This window comes from Triturus cristatus, chromosome 2_1 (assembly GCF_964204655.1).
Source record: "Triturus cristatus chromosome 2_1, aTriCri1.1, whole genome shotgun sequence".
In the NCBI taxonomy this organism is placed as follows: Eukaryota; Metazoa; Chordata; class Amphibia; order Caudata; family Salamandridae; genus Triturus; species Triturus cristatus.
In genome coordinates, this window is record NC_140581.1 from 235,986,630 (window position 1) to 236,005,159 (window position 18,530).

Below are 18,530 nucleotides of genomic sequence, written 5' to 3' on the forward strand. Positions count from 1 at the left end.
TTACAATTCAAAACACAAGCTCTGAAACACACACAGAGAATATCGTTTCCATGGGAAGTGCTGGCGAGCTCCATGTTTCATAATGTCTGGTGTGCGGTGAAGTGTCAGGAGCTTGGGGAGCAGTGCAAAGAGCTGTGATGCGTTCACCCGTCCCCCAAATAACATGAGGAATTCCCAGGAGCAATACACCAGCTGGGAGAGGGGTGCCACTGACAGCTGCCCGTGTAATATGGCCAAAATGTGGCATTTGAAGTACTTATATGGGCTGGGATGATTTCCAACTTTTGACCCATACTATGATCCCGAGGACTTGAACCCCCATCTTGTCATTCATATCGTTCTCACCTTAAACGATAGTAGGCTCAGACACAGCGCCACCTGCTGGAATTTTCAAAACGAATCGTACCAACACTCTATTCATAAACAATAACACAACACGTTTCTTGCGCACCATTTACAATAATTTTGTTCCGTTTTTCTTTGGAAATTCCCCAAATTTTGTTTTGAATTTTCAGTTCTCCTTTTTGTTTTATAGATACATGCATGGGGAGACAGAACACCCAAGTGCAAACGAATTGTTGTTTTTAGAATTAGGGGCGTAAATTTTGTTTTAAAACGTGTCAGGTCTGGCCAAACGGTAATTATGCCACTGCAGGTTTATACCACTCCAGTCTCAAAACCCAGATTAAGAAGGAATGCGATTTCAGGAAGTGTGTTCCTACATGGATCACGGTTTCTTCAGTTCCCTGGTCGACGTTCTCTTTGTTCAGAACGGCTCTAAGCAAATTATTTCTGTGCAGTGTAAATTAAGTTGTTCTAATGAAAACCTGTTTACGTATCAAAATAAGCAGGCCTTGTTTCCATTCCACCCTTCATCACAATCTAAAGTAAGTGCCGTAATAATTCTTGTCTAAATAACGGCGCACCTTATATATCAGATGGCTTACATCAGCCCGAGCCCCCAGGTGCAGCATCTAATTACTTTGGCTGTGTTTTCGGTATTGAACATGTGTTATGCTTTAAATCCTTGCTGCCTAAGGTCAGGACAGAGAACAGAAGCCCTACATTGGATCACAGTGGTGGGTTACCTGGCTGTCAAGAGTAAGGTTGTGCACTTTTGGGAGGTTTTGATCACCCACGCCCAGACTCTCTTCCCTGTGGCGACATCAGACTCAGTGGACATTGAGCATGTAATTGTAATTATATAGCGCTTACTACCCCTGACGAGGCGTCGAAGTGCCTTTCGGCGAGTAGTGCGATACTCCGGAACCCTAAAAACATTAGTGGTGGGTTAGTATGGCAAAATATGTTAATTTGAGCGGTGGACATGTGAGTCTGTTAGTTGGATTGAATAGGATAATGGAGGGATAGAAGAGGGTATCTGTACTGTTGGGTGACATTTAGCAACCAAATGTGTGACACTTCGAGTGACACTTTCTCGCAAGCAAAATCAAACAATGAAGTCCACGGAAACAGGTACATATGGCAAATAACACCCATTTGAGCAACAAGAAAACCTAAAAAATCTTGAAACTTCAGCAAAGCCCCTGAATTTGCATCAGACATATTAACCCTCTGAAATAATTTATGGTGAGTCAAAACTGCCACTAGACTAAACTCGATTTTAGTCAGTTAACTGTGACATTTTTGTTAGAAAACTGTTCCACCACAAGTAACTCTGCAGCAGGCCAGGTGCTTTTAAACCCATGTTATCTCTGAGTACAGCACCCCACCCCAGCTCAGCACTAAGTACATGTGAACCACAAGTAAAACAAGCATTTGCAATGCAATAGGTCTCGTATTTGCAAGAGTTTGAGCTTTTGGCATTATAAATTACAATGCCTTTCATTTATGTGTTTTGAAAACTTGCAAACGGTGAGTAAATACGCACTTTGTACTTATAGAAGCAAGGCTGGCAGTAAATGAGGTACAGTTACTGCTAGCCTTGCTTCTCATAAGCAAGGACTATAAGCACCGCTTGCAGGTTTTCAAAACAAATAAATAACAAGCATTTACAATGCAATGGTCTCGGCATTGTTAAAGTTAGAGCTATTGGCATTGCTCATGATATTATTTTTGTTTATGTTTTTGTTTTTAAAACATTCAAAGAAACAGCATTGTTATTTACAATGTCAATAGCTGAATCTCTCTCAAATGCGAGACCTATTGCATTTGCACCCACACACAGAGCCACACACACAAAGCCACCCACACACACACAGAGCCACCCACACTGGAGCGGGAGACTACCGATTTCGGGGTTTCAGCAGCCAAGGCTTGGTATTGTGTAATGTGCTAATTCTTCCAGCAATAGTCAGTGGCGATGCAGGGGCTCTGGAAGGGGCCCATCATGCTCAAACATTGTCAAACAGGAGAATTGTTAAAAACTTGTCTGTAACTAATCAGGGTATATCTGGATGAGGACGCCCAGGCAAGAGCATAGAAGGCCGAGCCTTTGTTACATGATCATTCATGGTACGTTTGGGCCCATCAGGGCTCAGCTATCATGGGCCAATTGTAAAGACTGTGCTGCAGGTGGTGGATGCCACTTCCAGGGAATAATCTGGAGTAAGGGGAACTTCTCAGAGGTGCGAAAGAGGCGCCGAATCCCAAACACAAACACTTAATCCAGGGCTGCTTGATTTAAACCTCCACCTTACAGTCGTGTGACCTTTTATGTATTCGGATTAGGGGCCTTCCTTAATGCACACCGACTACTTTGAAAAATAGGCTCCATTTTTGCGATACGGCTGATCTACTAATGAGTACCATCACAACATGCACATTTGTATGAGATCCAAGACCTACTGTCTCATTACCGTTCAGGAGGCCGATGGTGTTTTGCACCAGCCTTTTCTCTTCAAGGACCTGTACCAAGCTGGGCACCTGCTTGCATCCTCACTCCAGTTTCCAAAGCAAATGTTTGTGCTTGAAGGTTTTTCAAAACGTATGCTTTTAAACGGAACTCGGAATTCGAAACCAAGCTTTGGCTCGGATTCTTCTACACAAAACCTCCATATATTTTTTTTTTGTGTGATTTGCATATCCATCTCGATTTGGTATATAAGAAAAACTCCACAGAGTCATTTTGTTGGCAAGCATCTGTATGAAGCACGTGGGATTTTGATTTTGTGAACGTCTCCACGCATGTATGCGCATACGAAGTGATGCGGCTGCTCTGTCATCACCCTTATTTTCAGCTTTTTTGTTTTACCGTTGGTCATGCTGTACAGCATCTTGCCGATGCTCTAAAACACCCGTAAAAGCCATTGCCAAAGTCACTAGGGAATGGGACAAATGACGAGGCCTATTGGATGAGCCAATGCTTGTCTGTTCTATCTGGGCTCTTTTAATCCACTGCTCCTGGTGCTTGCAGTTGCATACTGAGAATGAAAGCCCCCTCGGCTCAGACTGAGCTCAGTCCAGGATGCAGGTGTATAAAGGCAGTCTAGCCCTGTTGTGACTGTCATTTCCATATGACTCGGGTGACGACTGCTTGAATTCATCAAAATGCAAATGGTCTACACCCAGCTCCTGCATGTCGCGCGGCGGAGGCATCCAAGCGAACTGGTTTTACAAGTTAAAGCTATTTAAAAAATGCTCGTTCGACAGCACATTTCACGCTTCAATATCCTTTTCTGAAGGAGTTTCCCAAGCTCCGGCAGCCGGAGATCCCCTTCAGAGCAGTGTTTTTTGCTGATTGAATGTTTTTTTCAGCTGTGAGAGGACTGGATGCTCACTCTGAATGCCAAGCAGCTAGCTGATTTTAGGGAAAAAGAAACACCGCTGGAGGTTGGGTCTGCGTGATTTCCCTCCCTCCCCTCGCTCACTGAAATGTGCAGTTCTTGTTTGTTCGATCGGTGCTAGCATGGAAGGCACTTCAGTGTTGGAGGCGGGTTGGAGGGAGACGGGGCGCGTGAGTGGGGGTGGCAGGAGGGGCATGGGGACTGGCTGCTTGGGATCCATTGGGCGTTCCCCCACTTCGGGGCAGGGATTTGCAGTGCCGGGCAGTGTTGGGTGCAGCATGAGGTGGCACCATATCTTGCAGGGGCAGGATTCGCTTGCACACGGGGTGCCATGGAGAGCAGGCAGGCCGCGGTTCCTCTTACCTTGATGTGGAAGCGCAGCAGCGTCAGGCGGATGCAGTGCGCCATGCACACCGGCGGCAGGAACCAGACCTTGGGCGGCGGCGTTTTGGGATTCGGGGGCGTGTTTTACTTTCTCAAACACGCCCAGAGAAAGAATCGAAAAAACACGCCCGCGAATCGCAAAAGGCACCATATCTTGCAGGGGAAGGATTCGCTTGCACACGGGGTGCCATGGAGAGCAGGCAGGCCGTGGTTCCTCTTACCTTGATGTGGAAGCGCAGCAGCGCCAGGCGGATGCAGTGCGCCATGCAGACCAGCGGCAGGAACCATACCTTGGGCGGCGGCGTTTTGGGATTCGGGGGCGCGTTTTTCTTTCTCAAACACGCCCAGAGAAAGAATCGAAAAAACACGCCCCCGAATCGCAAAAGGCACCATATCTTGCAGGGGCAGGATTCGCTTGCACACGGGGTGCCATGGAGAGCAGGCAGGCCGCGGTTCCTCTTACCTTGATGTGGAAGCACAGCAGAGCCAGGCGGATGCAGTGCGCCATGCAGACCGGCGGCAGGAACCAGACCTTGGGCGGCGGCGTTTTGGGATTCGGGGGCGTGTTTTTCTTTCTCAAACACGCCCATAGAAAGAATCGGAAAAAACACGCCCCTGAATCGCAAAAAGACGGGGCTTGTTTGGAGAGACAAGCCTCTTCTCCAATGGCTGACCAGCATTTAAGAGGCCAGCCAATGGAGAAGAGGAGAGAAGAGAGGCGGGTTCAAGCCCCTCTTCTCTAAGTCGATAAATCTCGCGAGCGAGACTGCGCAAGCGCAGCCTTCGCTAGCCGAGACCTAAAAAGCATTGTCATTTACAATGCCAATAGCTCAAATGCGAGCCCTATTGCATTGCAAATGCAGGGGCGTAACAAACACCCCCGCAGCCCCCGCGTTGCGGGGGGCCCCCCAGTCTTTGGTAGGTGACGGGCCCCCTCAGCTCTGAGTGAAAGGCTTGCTCTAGAAAGCAGCTGCAGTCTGCTCTGAGCTCCTCGCGCTGACCCAGGGCAGGACTGAAGAGAAACAAAGTAACAAGTTACATTGTTTCTCTTCAGTCAGAGCCAGGCCCGGAAAAGGGATGGGGGCCCTGTACTCTTCAGAAACACAGCTTTCAGGGAGAGAGGTTAGACTTGTAAAGAGCAGGACAGATAACATTCTGCAGGGTTGTCGGTAAGTCTTAATTGTGAGTTTTAATTGTGAGCTCCTTCAAAAAACATGCTATGTTTTGAGTTGATAACAAATGCCTAATATGTTTTAAAATGCAGCATTTACATTTCTACAGATAGTTAGGTTATCTGGGACTTTAATTAGTCCCAGCTGTAAATATCATCCTGTCGCTGACCCTTTTCTCTGTCTCACAACACTAACAAGTGCAGGATATGTTACCTCCTGCCCCCAATTTTACCATTCCCCGTCCCCCCCTTCGTGTTAGTTGGCACTAGCTTGGTTTTATTTTACCTTTGCCAATGCTTGATTACTTGCTTCACAAGCATTGGCTGCCACTGCATGGCTCCCACGTGCTGGCCTCTCACTTCGGAGCTGAGGAGACCCGTCCCCTGTTGCTGTAGATGCCTCGGAGCTGCTGCTCCACCCTGGTGTAGGCTGCCAGCTCCTCACTCTGCCCCTAAACCTCTTACTCATCAGCTCACAGCATCACATCTACCGGGGCACATGAGCTGAGCTACCGGGAGCCGTTTGTGTTGGTCTTGGCGCTGTTCTGTGGTATTGCTTGCTGTGCTGGAAGGAGAGAGGGCTCCTTCCTGTCCACCTCTAAACAGGTGTCGGGGACTGCAGCGAAAGGGGGCAGGGATTGACAACCCTTGTTGCATGTGACAATAAATGACCTAGTATTACATTCTCTCTATAATGGTGAGTTCAAGTCAGAACATGCCAAATGTGGCCCTCGGGCTAAACGCACTGCTACTGGACGAAAGAGACACACAAAAATCACTATTCGGCTCCCGGGCATCGGCTAAGCTTTATCCAAACAGTTCTGAAGTGCTGCTCACGTGGTATTAAGAAGTCTTTTCTTGCACTTTTACATCGAACAGCACGTCACAGAGACCGGTCTGTGTGCAACTCATTAATAAAACAAATTTTACCTCTGTCAGTGGCATAGCGATAACTTTTGTTGAAATAGTGCCAAGAAACACGCTTATGCTGTTTGTGAGCGCTATAAAACACATAAATTGTACCTATTTCAGCTGCACGCAAGTTACCAACTGAAGCGTGTTACAATAGTGCTTAATGGAAGGTGCTTGCTCTTCATCTGATGTGTGCATAAAATGAAAAGCATGTCATGCTTTGTTAGCACTGGTGTCGTAGAAGAATATGGAAGGATTTGCTATCTTTGTCTTTCTTTTCTCATCTGGGTCTCTTTCAATATTACTTCATTAATCTTGCACTTAATTTACTAGCACCAACTTTTCCTACTTATGCCTACTGCTGATTTTTGTTTCTACTCATGTTTCATACTGCCTCTTACTGTGCTACGTAACCTCTTAATTTTACCTTTCTTTTACACCTCATATTTGTTCCCACTCTTACGTTTTATTATTCCAACATACTCTTGCTTCCACTTACAACTTATTACGCCTATTTCCTCCTGCTCTTACTCATTTCTCCTCTTACTCCTATTACGTCTTCTAACTGCTATTCTTACTTTTGCTAGCATATTTGCCAATGCCCTTATTACCATTAACTTAGTCCTACCTACTCCTACTTGCACTCTTACTCCTGCATACTCCTACTTGAACCTACCTTCCACTACTTTTACATCTACATACTTCAGCTCTTCTGCTTAGCCATTCGTATGCCTATTCTTACTCATACTTGGGAGAGGAGTTGGCCTAACGGCTAGGGCGGTCGACCTCGAATCTGGGGAACTGGGTTGGAGTCTTAGCAATGACGCTGAACATCCTGTGATTCGTGGCAAATCACTTAATCTCCCTGTGCCTAAAAAAAACGTATGTGTCCTCATGTAACACAACTGGTGCTCATGTAAAGCGCTAGGATACCCGATGCGGGTCAATTTCGCGCTGTATAAAACTCCATAAAATAAATAAAAAAATAAAAAATGAACAGGATCTGCTTGGTCGCGCTGGAAGGTAAACAAGCATTTGCAATGCAATTGGTCTCGCATTTGTGAGAGTTAGAGCTATTGACATTGTAAAGGACATTGTATTTTACCTATGTGTTTTCTGCTTGGAGTGGAGTGAATGTGTGTGGTGTCAAGTGGACATATGTGGTTTGGGTTGGAATTGTTGGTTGTGGAATTGTGTTGTGTGGATTGGATCTGTGTAGCGACATAGGGGCCGATTCCGATCCTGGATAAACCGGGTACGAACCGTCGGACGGAGCGTTTTCTCCGTCCGACTCGTACCCGGTCGAAATACCTTCCAAACATGCAAGTACGATTCGTACGCAAACACCATTTGCGTACGAATTGTAAAAAACACCGACCGAACAAAAAATACCCACAATTCCGATCCGGGACGCCACGGACGTGACATCCGGACGGAGTCAGGCAGCGTTTCACGAACCAACAAGTACGATTCGTACCGACGTCACTACGCACGGACAATATTTTACGGGAGCCAAAAACTGTCGGGAAATCAGGATGACGCACACAAGGAGCACCTGTACGCGACGGACAGCCATGGACCCAAACCTACGTGTCATCCCGGCCCTCATTGCAGTCCACCTGGTGTACAGGAACCGACGCAGATGCCGCAGAAGGTCAGAACAACACCCAGGGTCAAAGGGGGGGGGGGCAGGGGCAGGAAACATAACCCCCACCCAAGTCCAAAATCAAACATGCCCTATATATACCTGACCCCCGGGGCCTGGTCACTTCGGGGGTGGGGGCATCTCCACCAAGGCCTGCGTCCGCCACAACGGAAGTCAACATGGACGCGAACCGGCAACACAACAATTGTGGTATGCACCATACCCACACCTTAAGAGCGTGGGTATGGGGCGTACCATGCCCACCCCTACGTCACCCCAACAATGGCGGTACGGCCCGTACCCACGTCCCAAAGGCATGGGTACGAGCCGTACCGCCATTCTTGGGGTGAGGTAGGGGTGGGTGTGGTACGCCCTGTACCCACACTCTTAAGGCGTGGGTACGGTGCGTACCCCTACGGCACCCCAACAATGGTGGTACGGCCCGTACCCATGCCCCCAGAGCGTGGGTACGGGCCGTACCACACGTACCCCTATGTCACCGCCACAATGGTGGCACGGCTCATACCCACGTCCCACAGGCATGGGTACGGCCCGTACCACCATTGCAGTGTTGACGTAGGGGTACGCTTGGTACGAGTCGTACCCATGTCCTAAAGGCATGGGTACGGTGCGTACCCCTATGGAACCCCAACAATGGTGGTACGGCCCGTACCCACACCCCAGAGCATGTGTATGGCCCGTACCACGCATACCCCTACGTCACCGCCACAATGGTGGTAAGGCCCGTACCCACATCCCACAGGCATGGGTACGGCCCGTACCACCATTGCAGTGTTGACGTAGGGGTACGCTTGGTACGAGTCGTACCCATGTCCTAAAGGCATGGGTACGGTGCGTACCCCTATGGCACCCCAACAATGGTGGTACGGCCCGTACCCACACCCCAGAGCATGTGTATGGCCCGTACCACGCATACCCCTACGTCACCGCCACAATGGTGGTAAGGCCCGTACCCACATCCCACAGGCATGGGTACGGCCCGTACCACCATTGCAGTGGCGATGTAGGGGTACGCTTGGTACGGGCCGTACCCACGTCCAAAGGCATGGGTACAGTACGTACCCCTACGGCACCCCAACAATGGGGGTACGACCCGTACCCATGCCTCAAGGACGTGGGTACGGCTCGTACCAAGCGTACCCCTACATCACCACTGCAATGGTGGTACGGGCCGTACCCAGGCCGTAGGACATGGGTACGGGTCGTACCACGCCAGTGGACAGACACATAGGGGTGTGTGGCCATCAGCCCCAGCAGTGCCCAGACATAGGAGGGGTGTGTGCCTATCACACCCAGCAGTGCCCAGACATAGTAGGGGTGGGTGCCTATCACTCCCAGCAGTGCCCAGACATATGAGGGGTGGGTTCAGAGTCCCCCCAGCAGTGCCCAGATATAAGAGGGGTGGGTGCAGAGTCCCCCCAGCAGTGCCCAGACATAGGAGGGGTGGGTGCCTATCACTCCCAGCAGTGCCCAGACATAGGAGGGGTGGGTGCAGATCACTCCCAGCAGTGCCCAGATATATGAGGGGTGGGTGCAGAGTCCCCCCAGCAGTGCCCAGATATAGGAGGGGTGGGTGCAGAGTCCCCCCAGCAGTGCCCAGACATTGGAGGGGTGGGTGCCTATCACTCCCAGCAGTGCCCAGACATATGAGGGGTGGGTGTCTATCACTCCCAGCAGTGCCCAGACATAGGAGGGGTGGGTGCAGATCACTCCCAGCAGTGCCCAGACATATGGGAGTGGGTGCAGAGTCCCCCCCATCAGTGCCCAGACATAGGAGGGGTGGGTGCAGAGTCCCCCCAGCAGTGCCCAGACATAGGAGGGGTGGGTGCCTATCACTCTCAGCAGTGCACAGACATATGAGGGGTGGGTGCAGAGTCCCCCCAGCAGTGCCCAGACATAAGAGGGGTAGGTGCCTATCACTCCCAGCAGTGCACAGACATATGAGGGGTGGGTGCAGAGTCCCCCCAGCAGTGCCCAGACATAGGAGGGGTGGGTGCCTATCACTCCCAGCAGTGCCCAGACATATGAGGGGTGGGTGCAGAGTCCCCCCAGCAGTGCCCAGACATAGGAGGGGTGGGTGCCTATCACTCCCAGCAGTGCCCAGACATAGGAGGGGTGGGTGCAGATCACTCCCAGCAGTACCCAGACATATGACACATGCATACCCACCCCTGGTGCTGGCAGCACAATACACACAATGAGAGCATGCAACAAGACTGTATACTCATGTGCCACCCTACTAAACTAAGAGACCCAAAGGGAACACACACTGTCACGCACAGTCCAGGACTGATAGGAATGTACAGGTGCTGGGGCAGCTAACAAGTTGTTGCCTCCCATGGAAGGAAAAGGGTGGAGTACCCACAGATACAATGCCCACAATTGTCAGTCAGGTGACCAAAGACCCTGCAGAACACGTAACACATGTGTGCGAGGCTGGGAGTACACTCATGCATAGGGCATAAAAGGGAACATGTCCACATGAAGTCAGGTCAATATACTCCATACACTAGTACAGTGACCACCAAGGATGCCACAAATGATGCAGGTGGAGACATTGCTGAGCAGGCATGGCCAAAGTTGAAGGGATCCGTCACACATCCAGGATATGTAGACACAGCTCAGCACTACAATTGGGAAACAGCCTGCAGGGAAGATGTCAGGGTCCACAGAGGAAGGAACACACCTTGGGACAATATCACCATACAGTAAGAGCACATGTGATCAAAGATTATTTGCAGAGCCCTTGTGATGGCACACAGATACCAGGGTCCACCCCATGAGCAGCACACTACATTTCCCAGACACCTAACACATTATCACCACCCCAAATCATGGAGCAGCACCACCAACAGCAAGTCCAGGAAAGCATAAGTGTGCAAAAGAAAAACAAAAAGCTTAATTCAGCATTCTAAATGATTTGTTTTAAATGTCCATTATTTACAAGGCCCATGGGCCAGGCCATCAGCAAAGTCCTGGGGGGGGTACACATCGGGACGTGTCTCCCCTAGCTTGCCTGCACAGTTCACATGTCCATTTCATCCACAGAAGGGGGGGCATCATGTGGGGGGGGGGAAGGACCAGGCACCGCAGGGACAGGAGGGGCAAGGGTAGGTGTTGTGGGTGCAGGGACGGACGACTCCACCACAGGGGGTGGGGCAGCGCCAAAGGTGGATTCCAGCACGGCGCTACACACTACTGCCAGGTCGCCCAGTGTCTCCCCTGCACCCGAATGAACCACAGGCCCCAAGGAGGGGGGGGGGGTTGGAGGGATGGGTTGCAGCCCTCCCGGGGGGGGTCCAAACAGGGGGGGGGACTCTACTCCCGCGGCCGTGCACTGCCTCCACCGCTTGCTGGGTGGTGCCACACTGGGGCTGAGGGACACAGTGGCCACCAAGGACTCATTCGGTGACAGTTGGCCAGGAGAGCTAAGGGGAGTGGTTTTGGAGGAAGTGGGTCTTGAGGAATGTGGACTCCCACTCTGGCTGCGTGCCTTCCGTTTGCCCCCAGACCCAGTGGGTGTGCCTCCCTCCCCCTGTGTGTGCATGATTGGAGGAGTGCGCTTTGCCTTCCCCGGTGGTGTGCTGCCTGTGTCTGGTGGGGTGCGTGCATGGGGACGTCTGGGTGTGCGTGGGACAGGCATGGGAGTAGGAAGTGTGGATGGTGCAGGGGTAGGGGGGACGGAGCGCTGCTGGAGATCCACTGCTGCAGTCAGTGAGGAGTCTATGGACTTCAGCAACATCCGTTGATCAGACATCGCTGCTGACATGCCCTCCATGTACGACAACATCTGTGTCAGCAGTCTGGTGTGCTCATGGAGGACAGTAAGCATCGATGCCTGACCAACCTGCAACTGCCGCTGAATGTCCACAGACTCGGCATTGACGGCAGCAGGGGAGACAGGGGCAGGGGGTGCGGTGCCTGGCACGAAGGAGACCTGTTGGTGCCTAGCACGGTGGGAAGGGACCCGAGCAGGTGGGAGGCGGGTGATGGGAATGGAGGGGGCGGCGACAGATGGACTGCTGCTCTCAGCTCTGGGAGCAGCGTCCGCCCTCTCAGGGAGCTCAGCCTCGGACCCGTCAGCATCATAGTCGGTGGTGGGACTGGACAGGTCCTCCGCCGCACTCCCCTCCGCCTCCGTGCCACTCGCTGAGACAGACTCGCCAGCACTGGTGGCACCGCTGCTGGATCCCCCCTCAATTTCCGTGCCAGTGTCTAACTCGGTTTCCCCAGACGCTGCTGTGGGCAAGGTGAAGAGACAGGAAATAATCAGACACCTGTATCCATATGACACATGATTCAAAACTACATAGGTCACAGTGCATAGCATGAAAAGCAACATGAGTAACATCTACAATACTACGCACATATGTAGGCCCTGCACCACACAGTTGGTTGACCCACCATGCCACTGAGAAACAATGGAGAGCATGACACAACAGCAAAGAACTTGATATCAAATTAGACAGAGGAGCAAGTCTCTGGGGACAGTCGAGGACAGCATCTGGACCACACACCGTAGCCAAAAAAGGGATGAGCAGGAACCATGTCTTGTAACTTTTGGCACATGCTGCTTAGCAAATACATTAAACCCTGCCCAACATGACTGAGTCACTGCATGTTGAGTGTATGTCCAGACAATCATCACACACAGGCCAGACCTGGCAAGGACACCTACGGTTTGGACATGTAGGCCTTTCCCGCACAAACCCCCCCCTACCTGAGACAATGTGAGTGACACAGAGGAAGTACTTACACCTCTTACTCAGGGATTACTAAAATGCCCTTCAATAAATTCTGAATGTACACGAACTAACCCTTGTGCGCCTGTCCACACATAAAATTTACAAACAACCATCATCAGATAGTTGTACCAAAACACACTGGCACCGGCCACTGTGAGTATGCACAAGCCAAATTGGGTCACCCTGTACAGTGGACACATGTAGCACACTTTACGTATATACACATTAGGCCAGGGTACAATGCCACAGAGCCCAACCTATGCTGAAGACACAGTGAATGTACACATTGTTGGATGACACACATGATACCTAGGAAAAGGTGCCCCAGGGGACTGTAGTGGCCACACTCCTCCATGGTCCAGGATGGATATGACTGCAACAGAAGCAAACGTCCCTGCACTATGCATATCTCCCACTCATGCACATCATGTCTGAGGCCACAACATTGGTCATACATGCTGTAAGGCAGTACACTTTTCAGACACACTCCTATGCCGGGACTCAGCATCAGTGCCAACTAACATGGACCCCACATTGACTGAACTGGCCAGGGCACAGGCAAGGTCCCAACACATGTTACACACCACCCCCACACATGATGCTGCAAGCATTGGGCACTTGGATTAACTGGCAGCCTAGATGACCTTGTGCAAGAGTGACTACACACAGACCAGGGAACACGTGTCAAGGAGGGGAAGGGAGGAAGAACAGCACCGGTTTACTTTGGGGAACAGGATATGTACTGCACATATGAACCCTGGCAGTGTATCCATGCACCCGTGCACTTCCAAAAGCTGGTGACACACAACAAACACACATGTACCTACCCCCTTCCTGCTGCTGCTTCTCCGCTAGGCGCCTATACAAGTCAGGGAAGACCACCGCCAGCACACGCTTCATCTGATGGGTCAGGCGCCGGCGCCCACGTTTCTTGTTGCTCTCAGGTGAGTCCCCCAGCAGGACCCGGGCGATCCTCCCGGTCCAGCACCGGATATCCTGCCAGCGTTTCCTCACCTGGGGCAGGCGCTGCCTCCGACCCTCCACCGACCTCACGGCAATGACGGCTTCCCTCCAGATCTCCTCCTTGGCATGGACGCCTACCTGTGAGGATGACAAAGTGAGACAACATCAATACACCTGCTACATGTCACAGAGACACACATTTGAACAATTTGGCTTGTTTGAACAGGGCGTAGTATGCAGCAAAATCATTGCACCTTCATCATAGGGACATTATCCTCTGGGGAAGGCCAAATGCATGACATGGCATTGAAAGTACACAGGTGGAATGAGGGGTGCAACACAATCACTGATGCCGGCTCACACTGTGCATCACACGCTACACCACGATTATGTACAGCACCTCAAAGCAGTCACATGCCCAGGCCACTGGCGCAACCTCAGCAGGGTACACAGACACACACAGGCACAGGACAATCACCTGCCATTGGCAATTGCGGGTACAAACATCAGAAGTGTAGCTCACTGGTTAGAGGAGGCATACCCTGAAGCAGAGGTCATACCCGGGACCAGGGTTCGATTCCCGACGCGGCAGGGTCCGGAGCCCAATTGTCCACGGACTCGATAATTCTCGGTTCGGTGCCCACTCTAAGCACGAGTTCACACTATGCAGCTCTGGGCAACAAGCTTGCTTAATCTCCACAACGGCCCCCTGCGGCGGGATGCCTGGCTTTCACCTTGGGGATGCCCAGTATGGGTTATCTCACAGGGAAAAACCAGGACGGGTTCCCAATGCAAGCGCCGAGATGCCCAAGGGTAAGTCGAGCGCTATATAAGAACATACATACATACATACATACATACTCTGCACATGTGGCACTAGACCGGGGGGTGTCACAGGTGTGGGGCAGGCTCAGCACGTCAGACACAGAGCACTGCTCCCTGCTCACATCAGATGGTTAGGGTATATGCATCCCTCATGCAGCTGGGGTGCAACACTCCACATAGACACTCACCCACATGACAGGGGACTTACACACACACCAATGTCCAGGGGACGAACACATCATTTGGACACTCTGCACAGGTACACTCAACTCACACACATCTGGGGGTACAGTCACCTGTCACACTGGGGGGACCACAGAATCACATCAGCACTGTAGAAACAACATTCCCAAGAGGATTAGCCAGGCTGAATGTGGCATGCACCATGCAGTGATTGTCACAGTAAGCACTATGCAAGTGAGGAGTGCAGACATGCACTACAGCATGCTCTGCATGGGAGACATGAGACATTCCCCCCCCTGGGACCCACTCTAAAGAACATTGCATGTCTGTCACACTTGGACACAATGCCAGAAGTGACAGTCACAAAAAAGGGGCACAGTCTAAGCTAATGGAGTCACCACTCACCTGCACCCCTGGTCTCCCATACAGGCTGGGGTACTGTGGGAGGATCACATCCAGCAGGGCCTGGTTCTCCTCCGGGGTGAATGGCTGTGCCCTCTCCACAGACCTGGACATGGTGCCAGAGGTATCACGAGCAGCAGCAGCAGTGGTGTGGAATGAAAGGTTGTGCAGACAAGTGCTCTCTCATGGGGCCTGGCTGCCTTATATTTGCCTTGCTGGGCTGTTACATTTACAGGAGTACAGAGTGATTGGTCAATCTCATTTGCATCCTACATTTCCTCCAATCCCTTTAAACCTACCCCAGTGGGTGCCTTTGCATGTTTAAAAAAATGAGCATGATGTGAAGTCAACAACCACTTTGCAACCGACTTCTGCTGGCCACCTGATGAAATAATTTGAACTTGAAACTGGGTCTCCATGACAACAAGCATGCATTTAGGCCCTTATACTTGTCCCTCATGTGTCCCCTATGTAATTTCACTATACACACACAGGTACGGTGCGTTCCACGCCCCTAGGGCACCACTACTCCAGTGATACGGTCCGTACAGGCGTCTGTAGGGTCCGTATCACTATGGTTGTGTCGCCGTAGGCGTACGCCATAGTGATACGGTCCGTACAGGCGTCTGTAGGGTCCGTATCACTATGGTTGTGTCGCCGTAGGCGTACGCCATGGTGATACGGTCCGTACACGCGTGTGTAGGGTCCGTATCACTATGGTTGTGTCGCCGTACGCGTACGCCATAGTGATACGGTCCGTACACGCGTGTGTAGGGGCCGTATCACTATGGCGTGCGCGTACGGCGACACAACCATAGTGGTACGGACCCTACACATGCGTGTACGGACCGTATCACTATGGCGTACGCGTACCGCGACACAACCATAGTGATACGGCCCCTACACATGCATGTACGGACCGTATCACTATGGCGTACGCGTACGGCGACACAGCCATAGTGGTACGGACCCTAAACACGCATGTATGGACCGTATCACCATGGCGTACGCCTACGGCAACACAACCATAGTGATACGGACCCTACAGACGCGTGTACGGACCCTATCCCTATGGAGTACGCCTACACTACCATAGTGATAAGGACCCTACACACGCCCTCAGAGCGTGTGTACGGTGCGTTTCACACCTTACACTGGTGACAGGCGGCACACAGAAAGGAATTGAGCTGTCATACTTGGCCGAGGCTGGACATCAAGTCATTGTCAGTGTAGTCCTACATGTCTCGGGCCTAGGTGTGTCAGGCTGTGATGTGGCACAAATCTCCTCATGTTTGTACCCAGTAGATGTGTGATGAGCTGTGTACACATGTCATGTGTCAAGCTGCACTATGTGCCACACATCCCCTTCACACCTTTGACATGTGTGCATGTAGTGCAGACTTGTTGAGCACTGCGTCACTGGCATGGCACATTCGCCAACACCCGCAACTGTCCCCTGATGCCAGGTACACGGATAATGACACCTGACATGTGACTACCGGCTGTGCACGATGTGAGTATGTCATGTGTGTGTCATGTGTTCCCATAAGCTTGCAGTTGGTGTACCGTCCAATGCATCTGCAGTTGCTGCATCCAACATGTGCATGTGTGTGGATGGGCATGGCACACCATTATGCACACCAGGACACATGTGGAACCAGACGTAATGTGTGTATGTATGCATCGAACATGGACTTGCGAGACAAGGACATATCTGCGTAGTATCAATGTATGTGTGATCAGTTTTGACATGTACCCCCCTTCATGGCAAGGTGTGTGGTCTGTCCTATTTTCAGGGACATGTGACCTGTGCCTCTAGTGTTCCGCAACCTGTCTGTATGATAAACATCCTTCTCCTGCACACATGTGGATGTCTGTCACTCCTGTAATGCGTCTGCCTGTTCATTTACACTGGCCCACAGCTAGTCTCATGCCATGTCATGTTGAGCTTGTGAATCCACGTTTGTAGATGGCTCTTGGTAGGAGTGTCACCTGCCTGGCATACGTGTCCCAGATATATTGCACAGACCTGACTCTGCATGTAGCATATGTGTATTGGCTGTTCAACATGTGCTCAGTACATTGACAGTGATGTTGTACCATACTCACTCTTCGTTGTCCCTTCCAAATTACTGCAGGGCTCCGCCTCTCCCCCGACCAATCCCAGACTTGGCTGCCCTGAGGGAACGTGACTGTATACGCCGCTACCTCTTCACCCAACGGTTGATTCTGAACTTGACAGCAAGGCTGGTACCACACCTCCAACCGCTACACAGGTATCCTACTGCACTGACACCCAGGATGAAGGTGATGGCAGCCCTACATTTCTTTGCCACGGGTACGTTCCAACATACCATTGCTCATGTTGGTGGCATGTCCCAGACCATGTTCAGCCGTGTCCTGCATGATTTTTTAGAGGACATGTTGGTTCACCTGGATGAGTTTATACATTTCCCAACTCCTGAGCAGTTGACAGGTGTCAAGGGTGACTTCTATGCCCTGGGAAGGATGCCCCATGTCATTGGGTCTATTGATGGGACACATGTGGCTTTGGTACCACCACAGGCACAGGAGGTAGCCTATAGGAACAGGAAACATTACCACTCCATTAATGCCCTTGTGGTGTGTCTTGCTAACATGGTGATTTCCCATGTCTGTGCTCGTTTTCCAGGATCAGCACACGATGCCTACATCATGAGGCGTAGCAGGGTGCCTGAAATGATGCTGCAGCTGCGCAACGAACGAGCATGTCTTGTTGGTGGGTATACTCTGTTACTCCTGTATTTAGCATCATCTTTCTGTCTTACTGCTTCTCCTGACCCACTTCTGTCCATGATGTTTCCATATAGGGGACTCTGGCTATCCCAACATGCCATGGCTTATCACACCTCTCTGCAACCCCAGAACGGCTGCCGATCACCGGTACCATGGGCAGACCAGGCGAGTGATAGAGAGGACCTTTGGCCTCCTGAAGAGCCGCTTTCGGTGCCTCGACAAGACCGGCGGCGCACTCCCATATGCACCGGTGAAGGTCTGCAAAATCGTCCTCGTGTGCTGCATGCTGCACAACATGGCAGTGGAGAAAGCTGTGCCACTCATCCTGGATCCGGATGAGCAGGAACATCCACCCGTGGAGGACGAGGGGCTTGGTGACGAGGCAAGTGATGTAGAGGAGGAGGAGGAAGAGGACATCCGGAGTCGGCTCATACGCAACTTCTTTGCTTAGTGGTGAGTTGCAGTGTCTGAGTGTGCACGCATTGAGCCTTGTGTGGCATGTGTAGCAATGTGTGGGTCCATCTGCATGTCTGGCAAGTGAGTCAGAGGTGTGTTTGGATGTGTCACTCGAGTGATGGTGTAATAACAGTATGTCTTACCTGAGACAATATTTTCACCTAGCATGTTGACAACCTTATACGTGTCGAGTACATGCCCATGCATGCGGATGTGCTTCTTTTGGCTCACTGCTTGTGTGTCTCTCATCCCCAGGTATTTGCGCATGCTGTCTGCTGGTGGCATTGTTGTGCTCCTGCTAT